General features: G+C 37.3%; 1 long non-coding RNA gene across 2 annotated transcripts; it reads right to left on the minus strand.

The window, feature by feature from the left end:
• Nucleotides 1-6901: 6901 nt before the first annotated feature.
• Nucleotides 6902-12368, minus strand: LOC131252023 (uncharacterized). 2 transcript variants are annotated; one of them, XR_009174106.1, is made up of 4 exons: nt 11568-12368; nt 11281-11377; nt 11119-11199; nt 6902-7437 (listed from the first exon to the last, which is right to left on the minus strand). It is a non-coding gene; the product is annotated as an uncharacterized LOC131252023 (long non-coding RNA). The 2 variants fall into 2 exon arrangements; XR_009174105.1 differs by having other exon boundaries at nt 11281-12358.
• Nucleotides 12369-13024: the final 656 nt, after the last annotated feature.

A 13024-nucleotide genomic window follows, 5' to 3' on the forward strand; every position in this document is an offset into this window, starting at 1 on the left:
ATGTTGTCGATGAGTACATCATTGATATCTTGATGCATCTACCTCTTCCTTGCTCAACTTCAAGGCTAATTGTAATTGCTCTTCTTCCAGTCTTCTTAATCTAGCTGCATTCTCTTCTTCCTCTTGCCTACTTACTCTCTTCACCCTCTCTATTTCAGAATCTTCATTAACATGGATGGGTCAATTATTGTATATCTTATGGCTAGTTGTATTCGGTTTAGGGGAGGGAGTAGAAGGCTTCTTGTTGGAGTTTACAAGAGCCTGGTATAAAAATCGTATCTCCTCTGATGCTTTGGGACATGGTTTTGCATCTCCCCCCCGACCTGATAAGTGTAGACTAAGCTGACTTGTTTTGTTAACAAATCTGGCCCCACACAATTTACATTGGATTTTCATTTTTCAGAAGTTGGGGAGTACACTTAGGATCCATAATCCCAAATTCGGTGGATGGATCATCTGAAGACATTGCTTGCTGCACACCATTTAGAAACAACGCATATTTCAGAGCTACAAAAGTTTTAGATAAGGATACTCATTTAATATAGGCTATAATAAAGCATGGTTTGAAAATTGAAATCTATGACACTTGGACATTATTGGACAGTATGGTCATATGAAGCCGGAATGAGAAGACATATTTTTGACATTATTGGACAATATGGTTCGCAGTATGGTCATCCATCCATCTTTTGGCTGAACTGAAGCTGGAATAAGAAGGCATATTTTACACATTTCTTCCCATATCAACTTCCATAGTGGGGCCCAAAATTTGGACCACTGGCTATAGTCTGGTACCTAAATAAAGTGAAAGAAACAATATCTTGCATGGACCCTGTGTGATTTGCTGCCGGGAACCATACCTGTACTAGTACAAATTTAATGGCAATTGATGCACATGGTCTGGGAGTTAGTTCTTCCAAGATACTCTTAACTATGCATGCCATTCACTAAAGATCAACAGTGTTAAATTCATTGTCTGAAGACCCACCTGATGCAACCCAAATGAGATGGTCCAGCAGCCCTAAAAGTTAGCTCCACAAGACCATATATTTCAATAGAAACTGGAATAAGTTCTGATAAGTGGCAACATATAAGGGCTCTGCTTGGTTGATTAATGGGTGTAAGAGGCAAGAAGAGAAGAAATGGCGGACCTTGTGGGGCTTTAGGTACCTCACCACGACATCATAATGGTGTATTTTGATGCATGTAGTTTTTTTTTCCATTTTATTGCATGGAACTCCAGCATTTTGCGCCCTTGTGCCAAAAACAAGGTTCCTTGTTCTTTATTTAAAAGAATCAATTTTCTGAATGACATCCGCATGAGACTTTAGCCTTAGTTCCTTTTGGGCTTGTTTGGATGTCCCTCAGTCTTTGGATTGCCCCGTCCTTGTGTCATCTAGTCTACTAAACATGGGACCATAAGTATTTGGTCAAACTTGTAAATGAGGATTCAATAGTTTCCACATGGATCAATTTGGGCAGCTTTGATTTTTTAGGCATCCCATCTATAAACTGGGCAGCTGATGGATGCACTTGGAAATGGATGCATACATCCAAACCAGTCCCTACCAATTATATTTTTCCTAAATGATATTGCTGGCCAGATTGCATACATCCAAACTAGTCCCTAAATGATACCATTGGCCAGATTAATTTAAATATCAGGATCATAATTTAATAGTCGTCACAGACCATGGACGACTTAAATCATGAGACCATATAAGTATTTGGGCCTTAATTGCACCACACATGTAGACGATATCTGTTAGGAGTGATGCAAAATGAACTCTTAGGTTGGGTCCTCTTGAGGATGGGTTGGGCTCAGGTTGATCCTTAACCTAACCCATTAAAGATCTGAAGCTTTATCATTTATTTAGCCCATATCAAATGCTTATAAGAAGAAGACTTTAAAGTTCAAGAAGAAGAAGAAGAAAAATATTAAGAAGAAGAAGAAATAGATTCGTGTACCTTATCGGAATGTCGGGATTGGCCGATTAGGCGAGATCGGGTGGACCGTGGAGGTTCGGGCAGCGATGCAGTGTTGCTCGTCGGGCGGGCATGTGGCGGCTGCGGCCTTGGTGAGAGGAAGAAAGGGAAAGCGAGGAAGAAAGAGGGCCATGCGGGTGGGGTGGGGTAGGGTTTTCTACTTTTCTTTTACTTGTATATATATATATATTTATATATATTAAAAATTCTAAAAAATCTAAACCTATTCCTAATCGAGCCGAGTCAAGCTTAAGTTCAAGTTTCGAGTCGAGTCGAGTTAAAATGGCCCCTGGTTGAATTCGGCTTGAACTCAACTCGAGCTCCACTATTTAAGCTTGACTCGGCCCGACTCAGCCATTCAAGCTGAGTCAATCCGAGTTGACTCGAGCCAAGTTAGTCGAGCTGACTCGACTCGTGAACAGCTCTAGATACGAATTAGTGTAGAAGATACAATAAGGAGTTGTGAAGCTTCTTTAGACTTCTTCTCCAATCCTTTTGGTTCTATTTTAGGTTTTTATATTTTTCTTTTTAATTTTTAGTTTAATTATATCTTTGATTGGATAACCTCTAAGATCGGGCTAAGAGGTGAACTTTGTAGTTATTAACAAAGTTATTCTTAATGTCTTAGTTTACTTTGATTCAAGTAATTGGTTCGATTGTTGAAAAATTTATTGATTTTGGTTTGAATGAAGATTTATTTTTAGTGTACTTCGATCCATTATCGACTTCGGGCACATTCGATGCTTAGGAAAGATAAGAGTGATTGCTTATATATTTTGTAAGGGATTGATTTATAAAATCTAATAATCTATTGTAGACTATGGGTACGATAGATGCTTTGAATTCCCTACGATCAATACTTCGATGCATTATGTGGGAACCATTCAATTGATGTTCAAATATGTTTTTCTATGTGAATATTGATTTAACTGATCTATTATTCGGCTGGATAGTATAAGACTTTGATTCCAATTAACTAGTCTAATTGAATCAAGTAAATTAAACATTAAAGCATATTTATAATGGATCCTTAGCGCCCGAGTGTTTTATTTATATTAAATCCTTCTCAATTTCAACATTACTTTAAAAAAAAAATCAGATTTTATAAGTAGTTTTAGTTATAGTTCTAATTTTAAAGTGTTTAGAAATCGCACAATCATAAGTCCCTATGGGTAAGACCTTGGTCTCACCAAGTTCTTACCAAATTGCAGCCCGGTACTTAGGTTTTATTCAATCACCAAGCTGCTTTCTCAATCTCTAATAGTCTCCATCATAGCTTCATCATCACTTCTTGTGCATACTCCATCTTTTTTCATCTTTCACCAAGCCTAGAGAAGTTGAACAGAACTTGAACTTCTCTATAGGAATAACTTTCATAAGCATATCCGCCAGATCCATGCTCATGTGGATCTTCTCAAGAGTAACACAACCTTCCTCTAGCATAAGCAATGATTTCTCAAGGAATCCACTCTGTCTATCCTGTTTGTTACATCATTTTAAGACATGAGGTCAAAACTAAAATGATTCCACCACCAGAAAACTGGGCAAAGGCTACGGATTTAATTTGTAGCCATAGACCTATGGCTATGGTTTTAGTCCGTAGCACGACCGTCGTCGTAGGTGCCGAGCCAATAGGTCTAAAACCTATGGTTACGGATTTAATCCATAGCCGTAGACTATAATAGCTATAGCTATAGGCCGTAGCAATTATTTCTATAGCCAAACGTACCCACAGCTACGGATATTATTGGTAGCTAAAAGTAGTGTTGGATTCGTAGCAATTTGTCAAATTTAATAATAGCTATGGTTGTTAGACTACCAGCTATGGTGAATATCCGTAGCTATTTACTAGATTAAAAAAAATTTATAATCATTCATTCATTCAATTACCACCTACATAATCATTCATTCATTCAATTACCACCTGCATAATCATTCATTCAATTACAATCATTCATTTATTTAATTACAATCATTCATTCAATAATGAATCAATTACAATCCTTCATTCAAGCATAGAGGACAAACTGCTACATTGCTGCCTAACTGGAGAGCTCTGACTAAGGTTGATTACTCAGCGTGCAAAGCTGCAGGAAGAAAATTTTCCAGCCAAAAATTCATATGCATGTTAGATACTACATTGGTGATTGGATACATGTTGCCAAAAGAAGATGTATTAGTAAAAGAAGCAAAAAATCTAAGTGACATGGACTTTAGCTGTATGTTTAGTACAAATAGAATAGTAGAGGCAGGAGCAGAACTTACATCTAGGAGGAAAAACCATTGTCAGGTTAGAAAAATCTTGATGTAAGGAAGTGCATGCTACATACTCCCCTAGTGACTTTTGAACCTAGGCTTGCACCTTCTCTAACATCTCTCATATTTGAACTTTCAGAACTCCCATGCTGCAAATCTAAGCTACTTGACTTGGGGTCAAATTGTAAAAGATAGATCCGCAATTAGCTGATGGTCCAAATAAATCTCGATTGATGCCAATCTAACACCTTTATAATGTCCATGGTCCACCATGACTTGCTGGTGATCAGTTCTATTTAGATTCCCTAGGACCATTTGTTGGTGATCAGTTCTGTTTAGATTCCCTAGGACCATTTGTTGGTGATCAGTTCTATTTAGATTGAAAGACACTCCACTGCTCAAAACTCAATAGTCAAAACAATGCAAATAATAAAAGCACGCACACATCAGATTGATAGAAATATTGCTAATACTTTTCAGTTTTGTGATTGATTTGAAATAGGATTAGTTAGCAATTATTCATGGGATGCCTATAGAATTCGATTTGTTGATATCACTTTGCAAAATAAGTCCATTCAATTCAGGGCATTATTACTTTTTTTTTTTTGCAACTTCAATTTGTTCAATTCATGAATCCAACTCATCTAGTCCACAGTTACATGTTTCTTGTTTGAATCTTCCAAGCCTAACTACATCCCACCAAGTGATTGATTTGAAATAGGATTAGTTAGCAATTATTCATGGGATGCCTATAGAATTCGATTTGCTGATATCACTTTGCAAAATAAGTCCATTCAATTCAGGGCATTATTACTTTTTTTTTTTTTTCAACTTCAATTTGTTCAATTCATGAATCCAACTCATCTAGTCCATAGTTACATGTTTCTTGTTTGAATTTTCCAAGCCTAACTACATCCCACCAAATGTGCTTATGTGCATGAATTGGAAACAGTCAGAATTTCTTGTTAGTTACGACTTAGCAGCTCGGTTCGTGTACACCCCTAGTTTTATCCACTGTCCATCCATTTTGCCATATCATTTTAGGGTGCAAGCCCAAAAACGAGGCAGATCCAAGGGTCAAGAAGACCACACCACAGGGAGAAGCAGTGATAATGAGAACCACCGTTGAAACCTTCCTAGGGCCCACTGTGATGGTTAATTACCATCTAACCTGTTCATAAGCTCACATAGACTTGGACGAAGGGAAAACATAAATATCAGCTTAATCCAAAACTTTTGTGGCCCCTAAAAAGTTTGCAATAGTACGTGTTTAATCCCCAATGTGTGATCCACTTCAGCCTTGGAACCGCCCATTTTTAGGCTTGTCCCTAATATGATATGGCAAAATAGATGGGCAGTGTGGATAAAACCCATACATCGCGGTGGCCTCAAAGCCCTATCCATTCCTAGATAAGGAATGGTAGGGGTAGTACCCAATTGGCATCCCAAAAAATCATGACAGTTGAGATAATCCTAGTAATCCAAATAGCTGCCTGTCAATAGATGGACTGATGGTGCAAAAGGTGAGCAATGGCAAAGTAACAGTCCACATTTAAGGAGCGAGCAACTCAACAATCTACAATAAACATGCCGAAATTCCATGATCAACTGATCAATGGTTTTGGCAAGTGCCTGATTACTGCATGGAGGACATTTAACCAATGTGGCTTATGAGGCTCCTTGACAGTAGACACATTTCCCACAACTGTCTTGAGACAAGCATTGAATAGTCAGATGAAAAGCCAATTCAAAATATTTACCATGCATGGGTCAGCATGTGGAGAGATCACAGTCATATAAACTGCCTTGCACCTCTTAGCTTAGAATTTGGGCAGTCTCTTTATATGGTGCCGAAATTCAGCCCTGGGTGGACGCACAAGTCTAAAATTCAAGGCCAAACATGGGACATGGCAGGCTAGGCCTGGGAGCGAGGTGGACCACCAGGGCTGCTGCTTGTGGCCATCCCCATTGAAGAGGTGTGGAGGTTTAAAATGGCCTCGGTAGGAAAGAGAAGTTACATATTCATTTCTGTTTTCAAAGAGATGTCCAGAGAAATGGTTGGCCATGAATCCTATGAACTCGAGTTCTTTAAAACTAGTAGAATTCAAATTGCCTTAAAATTTTTAAGGATGAGCGCAAACTGCTGTCTGACGTGTCGTGTCATATCTATTCGTCCTGTTTGAGTTCATTTATTCTTTCAAGAATCTGCACTATAATCATCAATTAGTTTGCTAACATCCTTCCAGAACAGACCTTCCACCAAAATCCCATCACAAGTAAACCTACAAATGAAAGAAACATTCAAATTCTACCAATTGGATCTATGAGTGCCAATTATTTATTCTCTCTTGCATAAACTCGTCCATACTTATGGATCATGATCAAATTGTTCCACTCATTCCAAGTCAAATTCTTGTATAAAATGGGAAAAAAATCCGTGCAACATAAAAGAGGCATTAAACAATGCTCAGCTTGAGAAAATCTATGGCATGCTTAGGTTCTGTTTGTACAAGTGACCAATGAACCCATGATTCAAGTCCATGGGGCAGCTCGTGACTAATAGCCCATATACTGATTATCTTCCATATGGGGAAATCCCATATTGGTGGTCCATATGCCAAATATGGGGAAATCCTATAACTTTTAGTTGTATTGATAGCCCATATACTGAGTATCTCCCATACGAGAAAATCCCATATTGTTGGTCTATATGCCAAATATGGGGAAATCTAACCTTTTGTGGTATTGATAGCCCATATATTGGAACAAATCTCTATCTTCTTTGCACTTTTAACTTACAGAGGCAAACCGCAACTCCCATAGGGTTGTTCCAGTTTATTTTTCATCCTTCTTACATCAAGGTCTTTGAGCTATATGCCAAGAAATGAAACATCAAACTAAGTATAATTCCTTTTTTTTTTTTTCAAATGAAAGCTCAGGTATTTTTAGACTAAACTACACCTCTCCATAAATTGAGTTTGCATTGAATAATCAATCCTTCTTCCATTCAAATTAAATAAATTAACAATTAAAGAATATCTTACCAAAAGTCATGAAATAAATGAATGAAAATCTTAAGTTTTCAGATCCAATCGCCATGCACCCAAACATAGAAGAATTGATCTTCATGTATGACAACAACATATGCTTGAATCTAAAATATGCAGCTCCAATCCTCCCACATGCAACATCCACCTGAAAGAATGCACATAACCGTCATGCATGAGCAATCAATACAGGAATGTACAAAGTAAAAACATAAAACCAGAGATACTCACTGCACTTTCAGGATCTCCTCCATAATTAACGATCTCATTCTAAAGCTCTTCTCCCTGACAAGCTTAATTGACATGCATACATTGACTGTGTCGACAAGGGAAAACTAGTTTTCAAATCATGTTAACACAAATCAACAATGATGGAGGGTAAAATGAAACATTCCAAAACTCAATTTGTTAGTGTTACAATGTGAAACTTGGTTATAGAATACAACAAGCTTTGGAGTTCTCCCTACGTTTCCCCAAATTTTCTACTTCTATATTTGCAAGCACATTATAAATTTTCACAGCAACTCCGACCCAATTGTAGGTTAGGGATGCATTAGTCCAATTCTAGTTTCATTGTCTTTCTAAAATTCTAAATAATGCATCTATACTTTTATCCTGAACCTCAACCAAATAAAGAAGAACTGCTAGGAAGCCCTCAAGTGTCAGGCAGGAATGGTCCTTAAATTCTTCTTGATGCCCATCACAAGTTAGAAGTCCAAAATTTCATGATTTATAAAAACATGAGCGCCTCCAACATCCTGCACAATTTATTTTTTAAAATAAAAACCATGATGCCAAGCATAAAATTTCTTAGTGCCTGTGGATCAACCATAATGCTTTGCTAGAGTATCAAAGCTTTTCTCTTATATCAAATGGAGATCTTTGATTTTGTGTGGATAGGGCAGCAGAATTCCTAATAAAAAATACATAGGCTTGGCACTTAAAGTTAATTTTCAGTCATTTAACAGGCTATGCATAGAAATTAGTAATTGTGAAGTCACTGCTGATGAATAGAATCCAACACAAGCCCAAAGTAATGTCCTAAACAATCATGGATTCAGTAGTAGGAGTATCATGCTCAAAGCATTAGATTAATAGAACGGTCACCAATTCAAGCTACAAGAGCATTCTAGTTGAGCAGAAGAACAATTTTGTAAAGGACACCTCTGCTTGTGAGCCGGTCATGGTTTATTGCTAGTCCACTGTCAACATGATTGTAAGGTTAGCGAAGCAGATATATGGCAGAATGACCTTCCCAATTAGCTACCTGATCTGTGGCCATGAAAGGAATGCAAAAAAGGAAGTCAATGATCCACATTCAAAGGTCCAATCATTGTGGTTCTTGTATCCTGGACCATTCATCGCAATTCTCACCTAGACTATCCATATTCACCAACCATAAAACCACATTGCTTTTGAGGATTTTCAAGGAGTACGAGAAAGATGAACAAACATTTTCTGAGAACAAAATTTCATGTCTATCTCGTCCACATGTCCCAAGCATACAGTTTCAAATGTCTGACTCAAGAGTCATGTCCCTCAAACAGAAATCGGGCCCTTTATTTCTTTGTTTGTTTTTAGAAACCAAATTTATCAATCATAAAATAAAATACCATGGATATTTAGGAAAACAGGAACACAAGTCTCCACTCAGAATTTTGATTTTCATTCAAAGAACTACGAAAAAGATAAGGATGCACTCAAAAGCTTCCTGTTTAATAATGATAATAATAAAATCTCAGATGCCTCTGAAATGGCCAAGCTATATGTCCTTGGGGGGGGGGGGGGGGGGTGTGAATAGGACTATGCCAAATTAAAAATAAATACAGCGGAATATGAAATAAAGAATAGATAGCAATCAAAAAATAGGAATGGAAAGCAACCTAAAATAGAGAAATAGAAACACAAATTGTTCTAAGGACAACCTTACACCAAAAACCAAAGTTTATGGTAGGACAACCTTATTTATAGAACAAATAGAGAAACAGAAGCACAACGTAATAAAGAGATAGCAAAATTATAATGCTGTAATGTAAATCTAAATTATTACAACATTCCCCACTGTGCTTGAAATGTAAAATTTACAACATTCACATCCACACATACATTCCACAATTCTGAATGATAAAAGATAGGAAATATAAATCACACATCCACAACACAAAGAATTATAGTGGTTCGCTTGTGTGTTCACCAAATGTTAAACAACAGCCACACAAAATGCTGCTCCACTCCTAATATCCTCACACAGGGGATATTAGCGTTCACTATCAAATAGGTTTTCATAGGTTCGCCCAAAACCTTCACAATTGTGTCTTTTTCAAAGGGCTTACACAATTCAAAAACCCTCACTTCTGAGTTTTCTGGCTCTCCTCAGATAACCAACAACTTTGAGATTTTTCTGGCTTAACCTCAAACAAAACCAAACAATGTAAATTACACAAATGGTAAAATACCTGATTTTTCTCCTTCGTTGTAGCAGCCCAGAACAACCAAGTCGGAGTAGAGATTTGAATGTTAAAGTTCAATGTCCAATATTCACTTTATAATGGTTCTAGGTTCTAATAGATTTTAAATTAAAACAAAAGGGCTAGCTCTAATTGATTTTGATTCCAGAAAAAGGAAAACAACAATTCCTCTTTTCAGATTAGTTGGAATGCAAGAAACAAAATCAATTAAGAAAGCTAAAGAAAGAGAATATTAAATATGCACACTTAGCTTATATGGAGCACCGACTTATCTCTTAGAAGACCGAATTAATTTAGCTTAAAGTTCATGTTTTATTCTCAGATTCGTGCTCTATTTATAGGTGAGCCAATCACACCTTCGACTGGTTTAAGGACCTTTACGACTGATCGTAGAACTAACAGATATTTGAAAAATTCGGGCGCGATAAGATTTGATAGTTTTACGACTGGTTGTAGGTGGTTTACGACTGGTCGTGGGTCTCCTACGACTGGTCGTAGATTCACACGACTGGTTGAAGCAGGTCGATTTTCAGCGCTGTACAATGAGTCGTAGCTCTACGACAGATCGAAGATGCAGTCGACACTATTCCTACGACTAATCGAACAGTCCCCAGGACTAGTTGAACCCTAATAGAAAATTTTGATTTTTGTAACAAACTTACGACCGATCCAGGAATTTCTTAGACAGGTCGAAGTAGTACTAGGACTAGTTGAACAAAGTCCAAGATTAGTCTTAGAACAGACCAAACTCACTCAGAGAAAACATATGAATTATGTATCCAAAATGATCTACTCTAAAGGTCAACCTAACGTCAGTCATACCTCAGGAGTGAAGTAAGGACATTGAACATAGGAGACATGTGACCTTTGAAGTCTTGATGGAGCTCAAACTTGAAAGCTTCTTGAGATCTTGAGGTAGAACTTGAAAGCTTCTTGAGATTCTTGACTTGTGAACAGTGCATGTCAACCTAAGGTGATCTTGAGTAGAGCATTGTTCTTCATAGATGCAAGCTTCATAACAGTGTCTTTGGCACCACAAATTTGACAACACAAAAGGCTATACATTATGGCACTTACATCCTCAACAATCAATAAGTGAGGATACAGAGCACAAAAAAATCAATTGAAAAAAAGAGAGGATATTTATAGCAAGATTATCAAGATTTACAAGGACACACAAAAAAGTACAAAATCATAATCATAAAACGATCATATTCCTTGAGAAACCTTCAAAAGCTCAAATGATATCAATTACCAGATGAAACAATTCCTCAATCCATAAATGAGAGAACTGCAGAAGTGGAATAAATCAAAATAAATATACTCTTCATTCATCAGGAATTGCAAGCAGAACGCCATACCTTCCAAGAAATCCTTCAAATTCTCTAGAAAAATGAAATCCGTTCATAGCTCACAATAAAAATGCTCCAAAGTGAGGTATCCTAACATGAAATCTGAATAAACTAAAATTTAAAATTCAATGAAACACAAACGAAAAATTACTGAGATTTCTGAAGACTTACCCGAGAAAACATCAACGAAACTGCATTATTTCTTCAGAAAATCTTTGGATTGGATTGTAGAGTAGCGTTGATTTCATGACACTGAGATTTCTCTGTTCTATATATTGATTTTCCCAGAAAAATGAGAACAATCACTTCAAAGCAAAGCAAGAAACAAAAAATGAGCAAAATTCTACAACAAATTCAAACAAAAGACAGGAAAACTAATCTGAAGTTTCGGATTCATGAAAATGTTGATGAAATTACTTCAAATAGGTCATTGAAACTGCACCTTTTCAAATCTGAACCTTTTTCTATGGAGAATCTCTCGATCTTAGGGCCAAAGAGCATGCATTTTCACATGGGAACATCTTGAAGTTTGTCTATACAGAGATCTTCTTCTCCTTCTCTTTCTTATTCTCTTTCTTACGGTGAATGGGGGTTTTGAAGATTGAGAGATGGGTTTTGGGAGGTCTGCTACGCGCAGGAGAAAAGGGCGGACTAAGATGGAGAGGCTGAGTGCGTGAGGGAGAGCGGGAGATCGAGAGAGGGCTAGGGAGATAGAGAGGCTGAGTGTGAGAGAGAGATGGAGAGAGAGATTGAGAGATGGGTTTTGGGAGCTTTGCTACGCGCAGGAGAAAAGAGCGGACTGATTTTGGATTTGAGAGGGCGCATTTAGTTTTAGGAGGGGCGCGTGACGGACGACCCATAAATCATTTGGGTTTTAGGACCGTGGGGCCCACCGTGATGTATTTTATTTATCCACTCCGTCCATTAATTTTAAAATATTATTTTAAGTATTGATGCAAAAAATAAGTCAGATCGAAGCTATAAGAATACCACACAACATATTAACCATAGAAATTTAATTTTTATTATTTCTTATGGTGTGGTCCACTTAGACCTTTAATCTACATAATTTTTAGGCTCATTGACTGAAATTGTATATCAAAATTGATGGGCGGCTTAGATCAAACAAATATATTCCAATGGGCCCCACGGAGCCCCTTAAGCATCATCAATATCTAATAAGGTTCCGGTGAAGACGTACATTTTAGCTACAGATCAATTAAGTTTTAGCTACGGATTAAATCCGTAGTATAATTGCTATGGATTTAATCTGTACCCAAAAACTTTCAAAGTCCAAGCCCTTTGCTCGATTTTTGGTAGTGTTCCATTAATCAGCATGGGCCACAGGGTCCAACCGAGTCTCGAGAACATTCATCGTTGAAAGCTTAATTGAAATTCTCATCCGCAAAGTGCCATGCACATGATACCATCTTATTTACAATTCTACCATTTATTTTGTACAAACTTTTACCGTCCATAATTCATGATTTCAGCATCCAAATGGGATGTGCTTTGACGAGTGATCTTTATCTTTCTCGCTCTTTCCAATGCCTAAGTTTGAGATTTGGTCGCTTATAGATGGCCAAGATACCATTTTGATGGACTACACTTTTGAGGTTTGATGCGATGTTTATATACGTCTAATTGAAACATTACCCGATGGTTTGGACATATGACCGAAGATCTTCGTTATGACTAAATTATCATAATGTTCTGATGGCCTGTTTGGGAGATCCAAATACGATGGACGGTCAGATAACACGCTAAAAATGTGAAGACTTGATGGTTGGTATTCTGACAATGTATATAAGTATATGTACAATCAATTTTGTAAATGGAAGAACACAAGGTTGGTTTCTTGAGTGATTGGGGGGTAGAACATGTGTATCGTTAGATTTGAGTGTCTTGTTCACAT

This window comes from Magnolia sinica, chromosome 7 (assembly GCF_029962835.1).
Source record: "Magnolia sinica isolate HGM2019 chromosome 7, MsV1, whole genome shotgun sequence".
NCBI lineage: Eukaryota > Viridiplantae > Streptophyta > Magnoliopsida > Magnoliales > Magnoliaceae > Magnolia > Magnolia sinica.